A 16,789-nucleotide genomic window follows, 5' to 3' on the forward strand; every position below is an offset into this window, starting at 1 on the left:
AAGTGTGCCGCAAAGTTCTTAGTATGAGAGGTGTTCTTGAGGTGGGGCATACGTGATATAATAAGATCAGATAATAGCACACACTTTGTGAATGACCTCTTAAAGGAAGTAACATCTTTACTGAGGTCAATCACAAACTGTGTTCGATTTATCACCCAATGGCTAACGGTGTGGTGGAAAAAATCAACGGCCTGCTCAAAAGTAAGTTATCAAAGTTGTGCAACACGCTTAAAAAGAATTGGGTGTATTGCTTGCCTCTAGCACTGTTTCAACTCAGAACACACCAAGTAAAGACCACCATTTGAGTCTGCACGAAATAGTGACGGGCAGGCGCATTCATAGCCACTCTCCCGTAAGAAAAGCTTCAGATGCTTACAGGGCTGCCACAGTGCTGGGGGAAGAATTTAAGGAATACCTCACGCAGTTAACACCCACAGTGCGTAGCATAGCACGACAAGTTGCACCACCATTTACTGAAAATGCTGCGACAGACACTGCAATACCAGCCCAAGACAGTCCAAAGGGTCAGTTGATGCCAGGAGAAAATGTGTATGTACAGAGTTGTGTTCGGAGGTGGCACTCCCCAAGATTTCATGGCCCTTACAAAGTAATATACTGCACACCTACCACTGTAAAGGTTAAGGGATTGAAATATTGGGTGCATCTGTCAGATGTGAGAAGAGCATGTGATAGTGCAATCCCTCAATGCGAACAAACTAACAGCAACAAAGTTGCTAGTGGGTAAGAGAAGAACTATGAAAAGAACTATGAAAAGGCTCAAAGTGACAGTAATGAAAAGTTGAAAAGCATTGAGTAAAATTAGTTAGGACTCTCTCTCTCTAGAGAGTATCATTTAGCAGTAGTAGATAGGTCAACAAGAAAATGACAACGTAATGAAATAAATAATGTCTGCATGTCACTTAACAATTTTATGTCGCCCCTCCAGGTAACAAAATGGCCGAAAGAAGTACACTCACAGATGACAACACAGTTTTAGTTAGTGATAGGGTAGTTAATAGAGTTAATAAATACTATAATTTAGAGTGTGGCGTGAAATATTCTGCAATATTGTTTTCGATTATGCTATTTTTCATTGCATGGTACTATACTGTGTTTTTCATTGTTGATGACATGAAAAAGGGGGGGAGCGGGGCAAAGCTAATACGAGAAAGATCAATACTTGTATGGGCAGGTGTGAAAACCATGTGGAAGCATCATTATTCTGTTAATAATTATTCTGTTAATACAAACCTCACTACGTTGTACATAAATCGCACAGCGACAGCCCTCCCCCTTCCACTTGCTGCTATAAGCCCGAGTTATGACAATGAGACCAACCAGTATGATGGTGATTACTTTTGGGAGAATACACCTAAACTGATAAATATTGATGTACGGACAACTACAGAACCTACCTCACAAGGAACTATAATGCACTTTTATGTTGCGGCTACCCAAAAGACCCCAGAACTACAGGCTGGGTACACTGTGAATGAATTCAATGACACAAAATGGGTTTTTACCATAATTTATCTAAAAGTAAAAACAATGAATAACCAGGAAGGGAGGAGGAGGAGACGGAAAAGGGGGGTGGGAGGTAAAAGATATGATTTCTACCATGGCTTGGGATAAGATGAAATTGAAGACCCCCGCCACCCAGACCGGTCAAATAAATGGTACTCAGACATGAGTGCTACAGCAAAACAAGCTACAAACAAGATCTGCTATGTCTGCTCTCTCCTGCTGCATGCATCAGGCACACCCAAAATACTAGTACCACAAGACGTACCCTTGTCAGACGCACAGTGTTTAATTCATCTCGTATTATGCAGAATTCGCAGCACCTTCCAGGTACACACGGTTACAATAGAACTGCTGTAGAACGAGAAAACATGCACAAGCTGGTGCCAAGGAGTAATCTGCATTAACAAACCATTTTTCATCATAAAAGGAACAAGATTCACAGAAAACAAGTGGCATGATGAAACGATCAAGTGCAAAGCTGAAGCAATTAGGGGACTAACTGAAGAAAACTTTCATTGGATCAAAGAAATGTGATACCACATGAGCTTTGGTTCCACGGAGATGGGAAGGTACAAATGGTTGCCAACAAGCAGTGCAACAAAACAATCATTATTCCGGATATGAAAAAAGGTACAGCTGCATTGATGGACATGTATTGGGTCTGTGGCAAACAAGCTTACCTGCATCTACCGGCATCATGGAGGGGTACTTGCGCGCTGACCACCCTGCATTCAGCTCTGATGGTAATCCCAGAAAGCCATATCCGAGGAGGAAAAGGTTTGGCTGGCATATCGGCAGCAGGGCAATCGGCTGACACATTGGCAGCACCCTAACTAGCAATAACAGAACCTCCTTCATACGACATCTTGTCGGAAAGCGACCTAAAGGACAGACTCTCCCGCAAAGAACAGTCATCAAACTACATTTCCAGAGAATCATCCATGCTTCTTGCTGAGATCCCAACAAAGTACAAACTCTTCAATTCTGCAGAGACATTCTTTGCTTCCCTCCTCACGCCAGGACTCCAGGCATGGACAAACGCCAAATGGTTACAGATCATCCGCTGGGAGCTGATTCAACTGGCCAACGACACTGAAGAGGGATTCAATGTAATTAAGGTGGAACTTCGCGCCTTGCGCCTAATGACAATACGGAACCGGTGCGTCCTATACCTTCTCACAGCAATGGACGGCAGTATTTGCAGAAAAATTGGGAGCACATGCTGTACATTCGCACCCTCTGAAGATGCAAATAATGGGACTCTCTCCCACGTAATCTCAGCAGTGCACAGCCTGGGGGAGAGGATGTCAAAAGAAGGAGGAATAGAGCCAAGCAACTGGTTTGAAAATATGTTCAACTGGATACCGTCCTGGTTCAACACCGTGAAGAAAATATTTGTTCCTGTCATCATTTTTATTTTACTATTTTTCTTTGTGTGTCAACTAGGTATCCAATGCTTTGCAAAGTATAAGTCTGTGCCTAACTCAACAATGATGATGGTAACAGTGGGCCAACAGACAATGGTGGCCACTATGATAGATGCACAGATGCAAACTGGAGAGCCAAACCCACCAAAGTATTGCATGAAAGCTGTTTATCGTCAGAATGGGGACAGGGTAGATAATCTATATCACACCACCATAAAAGAACCAAGGGAGCTGCAATGATACAGGGAAGTGTGGGTGGACCTGGATGGGGATGGAGGAATATACATGACATGCACCCCAGATGAATATGCAAGAAAGGGCCATAGCTTAAGAAACGTATGTAGGGCTTAGATGCCAATAAAAGGAGCACCTGCTTGGGATGAAGTGGTTGCGGAAGCGGAGTATTATCTAAATGAGAATAAGAATAGTAAATAGTTTGTTACTTTAGATGTAATGAAAGGGGGGAATGTGCGGGAGTGAGGGTTTGTTTGGGCCCCCCGCCATATATTCAGTACAGCCTAGACCACTTGCTCTTCCAATGGTGGGGGACGCCTCGATTGCCCTTATGTTAACATCAGCCTTATGCTGACATTGGCATAGATGGGGCTGTTGTGAGAGACACTTGGCATCCATTTTGTACGCCCTCGACCCCTCGACTCTATCTTTTTGGACTAGGCCTCACTGCGATAATACAAAAAGGCTCCTCTCCCCTGTGCAGTGCCATGCGTACTGCGCACATAGCCCCCACCCTTTGTCACTGTGTCTGAAAGCTTTGCAGCTCCATTCTCACGCTCAAGCCTGAGGCAATTGCAACAAAAACAAATGTAACATCTCACTCTTCCTCTGAGATCACTGTCCCGTGTGTGAACCGGCCTGAGCCAGGCCTTGTAGCTCATCCATCTCCACAAACCTGCCCGTGCCCTCTCACCCTCGCTGTCGAAATATTACTGCCAGTGTAACCCTGTGTCCCTGCAAGGTATTCTCTTGATGTAGCAGATACGTGATCCTGCCATGAAGCCCACCCCAGCGTGCCCTTAGCTAAAATCAGATCTCTGTTACAGTGTCTCGCTTTCTATAACTAACAAACGTCAACTCGCCCCCACCCTCTTTGATAAGTCCAGACCCACCCTGCAATTTGAAGTTATCATACTGGTCAAGCCCCTTAACCTGGTAAACCATATAAGTCACAATAAGTAATGGTGCGATTACATGAATACAATTTATAGGTTTACGATGATTTGCTGAAAGGAGTTGTAATGACTATTGTTTAGTGCATGTTTAATGGTAGTGCATTATGTTAACTTAGTTAGCGGCCACCTTGCCTCACAGCGACCTGACCCTCACCCCGCCTGTACACAGACAGATGGACCTTGTGACGCTCACTCTCCTGTCAACCCAGCAGCCAACCACAGAGGAACAGCACCTATATGCGCCTATACAATGCAAGCTTGTGTCCAATCATAATGTACTTTGCAACATTCATGTCTGACATCATTTATGACGCTTTCTGCCCTTATAATCAATTGTAAGTGCATTGTTTGCCAGAACGTTCTCGGGCAGCAGAGTTCTCTGGATGCCAATTCTTTATAAAGAAAGACTAAATCTCGCAGCCTCTCCTCTTGGTCTCATTCCCCGTTGGGGTGTGTCTATTTTATTTGTATTGCATGTGCTAAGATAGGGATGGGCCTTTACACCTGTTAAACTCTTTATAACTAACACTGAGCTTGGGCTATGTGGAACCAAGTTTCAAGAACAAGGAAGAGTCATGTGAGATGACCGTGATGAGGCTTGACACAGACATGACATCAATGTCATTGTAGTGTAGCAAAACATAAAGTGCTTGATCAGCCAACAAATTATAAACTGCATTTGTTCCTATCTTGAAAACAGAACTGTGCTAACCATGGCCCTAGCGTCTGCTGTAGTGTTCTCCTCTCTACATAAAGACTTAGCGATCACTGCCGGAGAGTGTTATTGCTCTGCGTGGACACCGGAATGCTTGAAGTGGATGTAGAGATAACTGACCACTTCCAAAAATGGGCCAGTACCCATCGACAATGATGTAACTTTTGCATTACAGCAGAAAAGAACATCATGTGCTTAGCACGATCAAAAAGCCTGGACTTCTCACATAAAAGGTTTTCACATTTTCAGCAAAGGGGAATGCTTGGCAGTGAGAAAAATATGTGAAGAACCCATGTTTATTGTGTTACCATCAATTACAATGAATTTATAGCATGGATTTTAAATATATATATGAATATTTATAAAAGTTACCAATTTATGAAATCAGGGAGGAATGGCAAATGTTATGGAGCATTGAGAAGTCGGGTTGATTAAAATAGTGTAACTGTACCTTTTAACAACCGCTTCACTAAACTTAGGGACAAATTGGTTTATTGGTAGAAACTGTATATAAATGAATAGTAAATATTCAATGCACAAACCTATATAAGTGCAAAAGGCTATATACGCATGGGTGGGACAGTTTGAGCAAAACTCAAGCGTGTAATATTTCCAGGGGCTACAACCTGATCGAAGTAAACCAGGTTTTCTCTGCGGTTCAAGATATGTTTGTTTGTTTGTTTATTTATTTAGTATGGTGTGCAAAACCCAGAGGTAACAGAGCGCAACAGAGAACAGGAAGGTAAGATTACATAAAAACTTAGTTACAGGATAAGGCACACATGAGTAAGAAGCATAGCATTACATTGCGTGGAATGTACATATATACATATAGTTAATAAGTTGCTTACATATTTACATATTTACATATTTAATGCTGTGCATAGAAGCAATCAGGTTGAACTTACATATTTACATATTTAATGATGTACATAGAAGCAGTCAGGTTGAACAATGGCATGAGCATGTGAGAGGGCAAGGTTAGTCATGGGGATCATTGGACCGTAACCAGGTGAGGGTGTTTCGCCTGAAGCTGTAGTAGGATTGGTCTGTCCTGATGTTGAGTGGGAGGGCGTTCCAGTGTTGGGCTGCCAAGACAGGGAAGCTACTGCCGCCGGTTTTCTTTTATCTGAATTTGGGTACCTGTAGGCAGTAAGAGTTAATCAATCTGGTGGGGAAGGTGGAGGTTTTTTTGCTATTCTGGCTGCGAGATAGGGGGGGGCTGCATTGTTTAAGCATTTGAAAGTGAGTGATGCCGTTTTGAGAGAGATGCGGTCGGAGATTTTGAGCCATTTGTGTTCTCTCCTTTTGTTGGAGATGTGTTCCTTGGAAGGTACGTTAAGGGCTGTTCTGAGTGTGTTATTTTGTAGTGTGTGTATTTTGTCAGTTATGTATTTGTTGGCTCCGAGGTACATGGCATTACAATAGTCAAGTCTGGAGAGTATTAGGGCATTGGCGATGATGATGCAGCTAGCTTGGGTGAGGAAGGCTCTGCTTGCCCTGATTAGCTTGCATGTGTAGGAGGTAGAGGATGCTAGTGAGTTAACTTGTTTTTTTAGTGACAGGGCTGCATCTATGTGAAAGTCTAGCGTTTTCACTGTTTTGGCCACTGTGATGGTGTTGCCATCAATGATGAAAGCCTTATAGTTGGAGCTGAGTTTTTTAGATTGGTGTTGGATCCGAGGAGCAGGATTTCGGTTTTCTCATCATTCAGGCATAAGCCGTGTGTGGCCATCCATGCCTGAATGATGAGATATATTTTGTTTACCAGGGCCAAATCTGACACGAAGTTGCCCGAAAGGGGTATGAGGATCTGGGTGTCGTCTGCATAATTAGTATATGAGGCACCCAGTCTGTCCAACTTGTCAAATTGGGGCTTGGTAAAGATGTTGTAGAGGGTGGGGGAGACGCAGGAGTCCTGGGGTACCCCGCAGGTTATTTTGATGGGGTCTGCTGAGGCTAGAGTGGAGAAGACCTTCATAGTTCGATTGTCCAAAAATGATTGGACCCAGGTGTGGCCTATTTCGAGAAGTGGGCAGCTGAGGCCAGGTGTTCGCACAGGACTGTGTGATCCACCAGGTCGAACGCTGCAGACAGGTCAAGGAGGAGTAGCATGGCAGTGTTCCCTTTGTCGTTAATCTCATTGATCTGGGTTTTAAGATCGATTAGGGCTGTCTCAGTACCGTGCTGTGGTCTGAAACCCGATTGGCGGGCACCTAGTAGTTTGTGAGTTTCAAGATATTGCTGGATTTGCAGGTATGCTACTCTGTCTATTATCTTTAACAGGAACGGCACAGTGGTGATGGGCCTGTAGTTGGTGGGAATAGCAGGGTCTAGGGTTTGCTTCTTGAGGAGAGGCAGGACCCAGGATTCTTTGATGTTGCTTGGTATGGTGTTGGAAGAGAAGGATGCGTTGATCAGTTTGGTTATAAAGGGAGCTAGGTCCCTGGCAGCATCCTTGATTATCTGGGGAGGGCAGTTGTCGCCTTTGCAGTTGGATGGTTTAAGTGTGGCTATAACTCTTTCGGTTTCTGGGATAGATATTTTGGTGAACCTGAAGAGATTCTGGCCTGGTGGGTTGGTTATTTTAGCATGGTTACTGGGAGACGATTCATTTGTGGTGAGGGAGTCTTTTTTTAGTGCGATTTTAGTTTGGAGAGTTTTGATTTTTTTAGTTAGGGCGTTTTGGACGCTGGTGCACCATGCTTTGTCCTTAATTATGTTGTCTGGTGGGGTATGGGGGAATTCTAGTTCCCTTAGTATAGCAAATAGTTCCCTGGTGTTGGAGCTAGATTTTTTGATTATTTCATTGAAGAGGTTCTTTTTTGTGAGTAGGATTTCTTTTTTGTAGTTGTTCGCAAAAAGTTTAAGTTGTGATTTGTTCTCTTCTGTAGGGGATTTGCGCCATTGAGTTTCTAGTTTCCTTTTACGCATTCTAAGTTCTTTCAGATGGGGGGTGAACCAGGCATTCAGGTGGGCTTGTTGTTTGCAGTTTAAGAGGGGCAATGATGTCTAGTCCTTTCTTTATGGCATTGTTGTAGCTTTCTACTAGACACTCTGGATTTAGGTTGTCGGGAAGAGCATTGAGGGTTGGCAGTAGTAGTGGTGGGAGGTTGTCGGGGGTTATATTTTTTTTGCTCTAGTGGGCAGTGGTAGTGCCATGATGTTTTCTTTGTGGACTTCTTTGTTGAGTGATAATGTGAACTCAATGAGGTGATGGTCTGTCCAGTGTTGGGTAGAGGTTTTGGTGATGAAGGTGTCGCAGTTCAGGGTGGCGATCTAGTCCAAGGTCCTACCTTTATTGTGGGTAGGGGTAAGCACTCTTTGGATTAGACCGTGTTCATCTAGCATGTTGGCTATGGCTTGTGCTGATTTGTCATCGGGGTCATTTGACCCAAGGTTCAAGTCGCCCATCAATAATATTTGGGAGGTGTCTTTTATGCTGTTGGCTAGGAGGCTGGATAGGTCTGCCTCGAATGAGCCAATGGGGCCAGGTGGCCTATACATTAGATAAATGGTAAGGTGCGGCAGTTGGAGATGAGCAATTTGGCTGTGAGGAGCTTGCAAGATTTGAGAGGTGCTTGAGGCAGTGGTCTTAGCTCGAGGTTTGTTTTAGCTATGATGGCCAGGCCACCTCCTCTGTTTTTGGGCCTGTCCATTCTGATTATTTGGTAGTTTTCTGGGATGGATATTGAAAGTGCTGGGCCTGCTGCTTCGTGCAGCCATGATTCAGTGATTGCTAGTAGATCGAGGTTGTTTGTGGATAATGTGTCTGCTATTTCTGTGGCATGGGCCACTAGCAATCTAGCGTTGGTCAAGGCTCTGGATAGAGTGGTAGTGTTGGCTGTGTCCTGGATTGTTATAGGGATAAGTTTGGGTTGGGTGGAGTTATAGCAGGGTGTAGTTTGGTTAGGGCAGGTTTTAGGGTGTTGCGAGGTGGGTCTCTTGTTATGGCAGATGGGCTTGTAGAGGCAGGGTAGTTTGGCTCGAAGCCTGATGTTTCTTTCTGTGGTCGGACAAGGTGCATTTTCTGCAGGGTACATAGTTATGGCAGCAGTATAAATGGCAAGGTGTAATAAAGGTATGAGGAGGTACAGTAGGGTGGCTGTTTGCCTCTTACTAAGGCACATTGTATGATTTTGATCTGGGATCAGCAACAGTAGTGTGGTGCGACTATTGTATAGCAGGGCTATTCTGGCTTCAGCAATAGTAGAAGGGTGCAGCGACTAGCATCAGGTAAAGTCTAGAGGCTAGTATAGGCAGGGCTAGTGTAGCAGCAGCAAAAGTAGTCTGGTGCAACTAGAGTAAGGCAGCATCGGGTAAGGCACAGCAATTGGTGTAATGCAGGGCTAAAGCAGCAGCAGCAATAATAGTCTGGTGCAAACTTATATAAGGCAACATCAGGTAAGGCACAGCAATTGGTGTAATGCAGGGCTAAAGCAGCAGCAGCAATAATAGTCTGGTGCAAACTAGTATAAGGCAACATCAGGTTAGGCACAGCAATTGGTGTAATGCAGGGCTAAAGCAGCAGCAATAATAGTCTGGTGCAAGCTAGTATAAGGCAGCATCAGGTAAGGCACATCAATTGGTGTAATGCAGGGCTAAAGCAGCAGCAGCAATAATAGTCTGGTGCAAGCTAGTATAAGGCAGCATCAGGTAAGGCACAGCAATTGGTGTAATGCAGGGCTAAAGCAGCAGCAGCAGCAGCAATAATAATCTGGTGCAAACTAGTATAAGGCAGCACCAGGTAAAGCACAGCAATTGGTATAATGCAGGGCTAATGTATCAGCAGCAGTAGTAGTGTGGTGCAGCTAGTGTAGTGCAGGGCTGTTATGGCATCAGTGGTAGAATGTTGCAGTGGCTAGCATCTAGTGTAGGCATGATAGGCATAGCAGCTAGTGTTAGCATCATGCGAGGTGCATCAATTATCAAGGGACATGGCTGGAGTGTGGCAGCACATACATATCAGTAGCAGTGGTATGACATAGCGAATTGCCATTTCAGTAAGATACAGCAGCAAACGACTAGTGTAAGGCAGGACTAGTGTAGTAGTAGCCCCAATAATGAGGCACAGCAATTTAGAAGATTAGTTTAGCAAGGTGGAGGCTAATGCTGTGGCACTAGTGTAAGGCAGTGCTGGTATGGTGATAGCCGAAGTCGTGCAGCATGTTTAGCTTGAGGAGCGTCTGGTCTGGTGAGGTAAATTGCAAGAGAATACAAAGTGAGCAGCGTTTAAGTGTTCACAGTTTCAGAGTTGGCAGGTGTGCTTACCGGAGTGCCCACAATGGAGTTTGTGAGGGCAGCGGCGAGCGGAGAGTTGCGCATCAGTAGTTGTAGATCTTGCACGTGGGGGGCTGGAGGATGGGTAGGGTGTAGGGCAAGTGGCCCTTGGCACGAAAGGCACCAGACAGGCGCACGACAGGCTTCGTGCCTTGGAAGTTGTTCCTTTGCTGGTGGGCCGACGTTCACCTGCCGGCTTGCGATAGGCTCCCAAGAAGGGTAGGTTGCCCAATCACGACGATCTACCAGGCAGAGGTAGGGAAGTTATGCTGAGTTTAGAATAGGTTGCAGGGGTCGGCCATTTTGGAGTGCCAGGTCCTCATGGCAGGCAATGGCGGCCGTAGGTAAAAGATAGGTAAAAATTCGGTTTTCGCTTTTTCGAATCTGCCTAGTGCTACAAGCGCACTTGTGGATATTTACACTGCAGAATGGCGATTTTTTTCAGGCTCCGTGGTAAAAGGCTGCAAATGTGGGTAGGCAGCTGGGAAAGCCTCACAGCCTACCTTAAGACTGGGTGTTGCTCCCCAGGACTCATCCGGGTATCAGGCACTGCTCCTGCAGTGTGGGAGGGCTCCAGCACCTCCAGGGGGAATGAGGTTTAAACTTGCATCAGTATAATGACTGGAGAGTAGAAACTAGGTAAAGTCAGTGTTTGGGGTTCTAGGGGGCAGAAGCAGCACAGGAATGTTAGACAACTAATTTGTAGAATAGTTGAGTGAGTGGCAATTTGAGGTGTGAGTGGACGGGCAGTGCAACCCACGAGCATTCTACAGGAGATGGCCAAAGGAGTGAGAACCACACATGCATGTATGAGACCAAAGCACTGAGAACCGTACAAGCAGTTACTAGGTGTAGGTCAAGGTCTAAGCACTAAGAACCCCATGTCCAATTAGTAGGTGAAGGCGACGGTCAAAGCACTGAAAACCAAACATGAATGTATTAGGCATAGGAGAAGGCCAGAGGACTGAAAACATAATATGCACGTTGGTGGTGGAGAAGGCATAGCAGTGAGAACACTGTGTGCATTCACACAGCATATGAGAAGACTAAAGCAATGAGAACCCACTGTATGTTTAGTTGGAATATGAGAAGGCCAAAGTACTGACAACACAACATGCATTTAGTCAGCATAGGAGAAGGACAAAGCACTGAGAACCACACATTAATTTACTGGGCATAGGAGAAGGTCGGTGCACTGAAAACCTCATGTACACCGAGGTAGTGGAGAAGACCAGAGCACTGGGAACACCGTATGCATTCACTAGGCATAGGAGAAGCCAAAACAATGCGAACACACCATGCCTTTACTAGACATACGAGAAGATCCAAGCACTGTGAACCCCACATGCACTTATTGAAGGAAATGGTACATTAAATTATTACTATTGTAGTACCCGAATATGGTAGGGGAGTGGTGTAAGGCTCAGTTGAGGAATGTAGAAGTTGGGCATTTTTCACTTGCTACAGCAACAATTGCTTGAATTGGAGAAGCCCAGATAATATGAGGATCTCTGTGCCAGCTATGCTGGGCACTTAGTGACCGTATATCTCTTCTTCTTCAGAAAATAAAGGCATCTTTCTCAACAGAATCTGGTGCATTCGGGAAGAAATGTAATAGTGCATGACCCACCTTTCCGCATACATCAGGTGCCAGAGGGTGGAGTTCAGGAGGAGAAATCGGAGGCAGTTAAGCCACCACCAATTGAGGTACAGAGATGTAGAAAATATTACATCAGCTCAGCAACTAAGAGAAGCATCCATTGATGAGAGAGACGAGGGGATTCCCGAAAAATGTCCACTCCAATTTCTTTGGAAATAGATGACAATAAAGAACAAGACAAATATTATGCCCCATCCCTTGGTTCTTTTACAACATCACCAATAGTGAGGGAGACCAGACAGATGAAGAGGGCCAAAGGAATGATGAATTCATACAAATGTCAAGTGCAAGCACCGAACAAAGGCAACGATATTCAGCCACTCCCTGTTTGCCATTGTAAAATATTTTCCAAAATAGTTGCAGTCATTTACATCAACAGCACCGTACCAATGGTCAGCATCACCCAAACAGCATCTACCCCAAAGTACTGTAAGCAGACCTCAATAAGAAGGAGATGTAAGCACCATCTCAATAAGAATTATGATTGTCAAGTTATTTTACATCAGAAAAGAGGCTAATTTTACTAGCCATAGAAGCAGGAAATGTGTCTAGCAAGGGAAGACGATAATCAATGTGGGCACCACTCGCCTTTGGCCCCACATGAGATGACATCATCTGCATGCTTGGCAAAAGGAAAGGGGAACAGGGCAGCCTCCCACCTCCCCTCAACTGCAGGCAATGGGCACCTGTAGACCACCAGACAGCAGCACTGCACAAAAGAATCTTGCTAATGTACAGATTCGAAAGTCATCTCACAACAACACCTTTGCCTACATATCCCACGGCACACAGACAACTTATTTACGCTCACTGTGCCAGCCCACCATTGACTTTTGAGCATGCCAAAATGCCAAAACAGACATGAAAAGCTGTGTTTATTCAATGAAAACTCTGCTTCAAAGTTGGCCATGTATGTACTGCCCTCTTCCTTTGTACATATGTGATATGATAGGTATTTTATAACACGCTTAATACCCAGAGGTTTCTAAGCGCGGACCCGGGGATCAAACCTGTGTTGCTCCATGTTGTCCTGCTTCTAAGGCGAGCATGTTGCCCCTGAGCTATCCTCCTGAGAATGTGTGCAATCAGATGGCTCTTTAGCCTTGTAGAACCCCTCTGGGAAATTATGAGCCAGTGCTAATACACATACATTTCAGTACCATACCTAAAAAAACATCTCCTGAAAGCAGTCAGAATGCCACCGGACCACTGTGAGGCTACTGAATGCTCAAGGCATGGATTTCATGGCCATCACTGGGCAAAGAGTCACTTTGGCCCATAGCTCTCTTCAACAAAACCCAGGACAGCATTCAGCATTTGTTAATCACCAGCAGGCCACCCTGTATATGGAAGGGTTTAACCGAAGGTCCTACAGGGAGGTTGTGGCACATGCACTCACTCCTTGTGCTTTACCAGTGGGCTTTGTGTTGGCCAACAATGGGTCTAATATTGTAACTTCCCTGAAGGTAGGTGACACTATGAACATGACTTGATTTGCCCATGTCCTCCATCTTGTGGTAAGCCACTTCATAATCCAGTAATGCCATTAGTGGGCATCATCACAAGTCTGGCGATAACCCTTATAAGTTTCAGTAACAGAATTAGCGCCGCCAATACCACTACGCCGGACCAAGAGCCCATGTAAAATACCGCAGACTGAAAAAGCTGCTGGTGCAATTACAGCTGGCACTGTTACAGCCAACACTATTATAGCCTGAGCTGTTATAGCCGGCCATACGAGGCACAAACACAGCTGCATCACAAGTCCATGTTCTGCAGTATTAGCACCGAAAACTGGAGCTAATACCGCTGAAAACCTGGGACAGTTACCTCCAGTCTGCAGCTGGAGGTAAATGAACACAGGTGCCTGAAATGAAATCACAGGTGATCCCAGTCCAGCACTGCCACCAGAAGCGTTGGGAAGGTCAAAAGGCAACCCAGCATGCCACATGCATGGGAACAATACACAGCCACAAGACACCTACCAGGAACACCTGTTACCGACAGACACATCACAAAATATTTGCTGGAGCATAAAAGGGCGCATGTGATGCCAAAACAATGCATGATACCAGTGACACAGCATGCATATGATGATCATTGCCTTGATACTGTGTAAGTCCACCCCCACACATTTTGCAGTGACTAATGTCTGTGCCACTCCTCATGCAGGTGACTCCAGATACCCAGAGCTGGTTTGGCTAATGACCCATGTCCATGATCCACAAACACTTCACGACATATCCTACAACCACGCAAACAGCAGGAACTCTGTGTGCATTGAGCGCACCTTTGGACTCCTGAAGGCATGTTTTCGCTGCCTAGATCATACAGGTGGAGCACTTACATGTGCTCCGGAGATAGCAGGGAAAATAGTGCTTGTCTGTGCCATGCTACACAACATCTGCATAAGGAAGAATGTACCTAACCCCCTGATGTGGACATACCATCCTCAGATTATGAAGACGAAGTTCCTGAGGCAGGGGCCACAGCAGGAAACATCAGAGATGAAGATAGCGTGAGGGATGGGAGACTGGCTCGCCAGGCGCTGACTGACAATGGGGGTCATTACGAGTTGGACGGTAAGGGTTAACGGTCACCGGTAATGATGCCGGTGCCGGTAAACCCTTACTGCCCTATTCCGAGGTCCCTTAGCGGGTCCGAGCAGGAATGGCTGGTCCGACCAGCCGTTCTCTACGGGTCCTGTTAAGGGACCTTGGAGCTAATAACGGGCCCGCAATTTGCAGGCCCGCTATTAGCACCTTCCCCATTCCCATTGAGCCCTGTGGGGGCTCAAATGAGAATGGGGAATGGTCAACTGAATGGGGACTTACCGGGTCCGCATAGGTTGGAATGTCTCGGTAAGTACCCATTCAGCCATACCGGGCCCGGGTTTGGAGGCAGCCATGGCGCTAAAAGCGCCATGGCTACCTCCAAACTCGTAATGACCACCAATGTCTTCTAAGTAATTTCCCTGGCAGAAGCCATGCACCACTGTGTGACCATCCCTTCTGTAAATAAACTCCACAATGATGCCATCAAGAATGTCCTTTCAGTGATGCAGTTCAACTATTTTATTCTAACTATGTGCCCTAACTAGCCCCCCAAACCTCTTCCACCACCAACTCCCCAGCACACTATCTCCCCAACCTCCTCCCACCAGCAACTCCCCAACACACTCTCCCCACTCCCCTCCCACCACTGACTCCACAGCACACTTTTCCCCACTCTTCTCTCACCACCAACTCCCCAGCACACAATCCCCCACCCTCCTCCCACCACCAAGTCCCCAGCACACTATACCCCACGCTCGTCCCACCACCAACTCCCCAGCACACTATCCCCCCACTCTCCTCCCACCACCAACTCCTCAGAACACTATCCCCCCATCCTCCTCCCACCACCAACTCCCCAGCATGAACACAGGGCAAAAAGTGTCTACATGTCCTCTACAACCATGGCCTCTTCCCCCCTGCCACCCCCTGATGATCTTGGGCAGAGATGGCACTGGGACTAATGCCTCAGTGTGCCCTGCTGAGACTCCTATGTGGGAGTTGTAGAAGTGGAAGGGATGGTGCCTGTCCCCTGGAGCTGTTGCAGTGTCTATTCATTGCTCTTGTGGATGGTCTCGGACTTGGAAAGTGCTCAGACACTTTTGGCCATCTCTCTGACCCTATGCCCATGTACTGTTAGGGCAGCCATAGTGGCAGCTGCCTCCACCCGGCTCTTCGTCATGTTCTGTACAATCCTGCGGGTGGCCCCTTGTAGGCTGTCGCAGATTGCCTACAGAGTGTGTGCGCCCTATTGAGTCCATCTCTTCCAGCCTCTGCAGAACAGTGCTGCTTGATGTTGTGTGGCGTATGGGAGAGGGCCTGTGAAGTTGCCCTGGGCCTTATTCAGGGGAGCCATAAGGTGGTGTGCCAATGTCAATCTCTGGTGTATTAGCACACCAGCGGTGGGGAGGGCTCTCCAGGGTCTGTTGAGTATGGCGTAAGGGAGGCATCTCCAGGGTCTGTTGACGCGGGTGGCGGGGAGGGCGCTCCAGGGTTTGTGGACGCTCTGTAGGTGGTGACACCGGGCTTGTGTCCTCCAGTGCCTCCACAGTCATCCTGCCAGCAGGTGTGGCATCGGTGTTTGACCATCCAGCTGCAGGTGTGGGTGCAGTGTGTCTTGCACTGGTTGTGGTGGGTTGTGTAGTGGACATTGGCTTGGCTCTGCTGTGTTACATTGTCTCATGCAGGGACATCCGCATTGGCATAGCCTGACTGGGCCTTTGTGGAGTGGTGGTGGCAGACCGCGAGGGCCTGGGTATGCCACTCCCAGATGGGCCTGTAACCTCCTCCTCCTCTGATGGCTCTGGTGATGCGTGAATGCCTGTAGAGGACCTAGAAAATGTTGTCTGGTATGGTTCCCCCACATGTGTTGGCATGCAAGACACATTTGCCATGGTACAGAGTGGGACCACACATTTGGGCAAATGGGCATGGTTTGTCAGATGAGACTGCATGTGGAACCAGCATCATGGGGTTGATTGCAGCAATGAGTGTGTGACACATGGCCAGTTTATCTTTGGCCTGTGTGTGTGCAGGGGAGGGTGTCCATGCTGGGGCAGCTGATATATGGCATGCACGATTGTGGTTCTTCATGCACCACATCCCCTCCCCAGGTGGCACTCACATGTTTGGGGTGGGGGTGGTGGTTTACTCCATTTCACTGTCAAGGCTCTATGGGCCACTGCTGTGCAGCAATTGGCAAGCTGAGCACATGTCAGTGTAGGGGGATGTGTATTTCACTGTGGCTTGTCTGTCATGCCAACATGGGGCAGGCCATCTGGTCCCTCTCCATGGTGGTGTGACCGCTGCATGGTGTCTGGTGGCTCACGTTCCACAATCTCGCTGGCACAAGGTGCACCAGCAAGGGTGTGGTGCGCCTGGCATTTGGATAGGTCACTTGCTGGATCAAGTCGAACAGCTCACCAACCCAACACTGAATC

The sequence above is a fragment of the Ambystoma mexicanum genome, chromosome 2q (assembly GCF_040938575.1).
Source record: "Ambystoma mexicanum isolate Mex_15411 chromosome 2q, UKY_AmexF1_1, whole genome shotgun sequence".
Lineage (NCBI taxonomy): Eukaryota > Metazoa > Chordata > Amphibia > Caudata > Ambystomatidae > Ambystoma > Ambystoma mexicanum.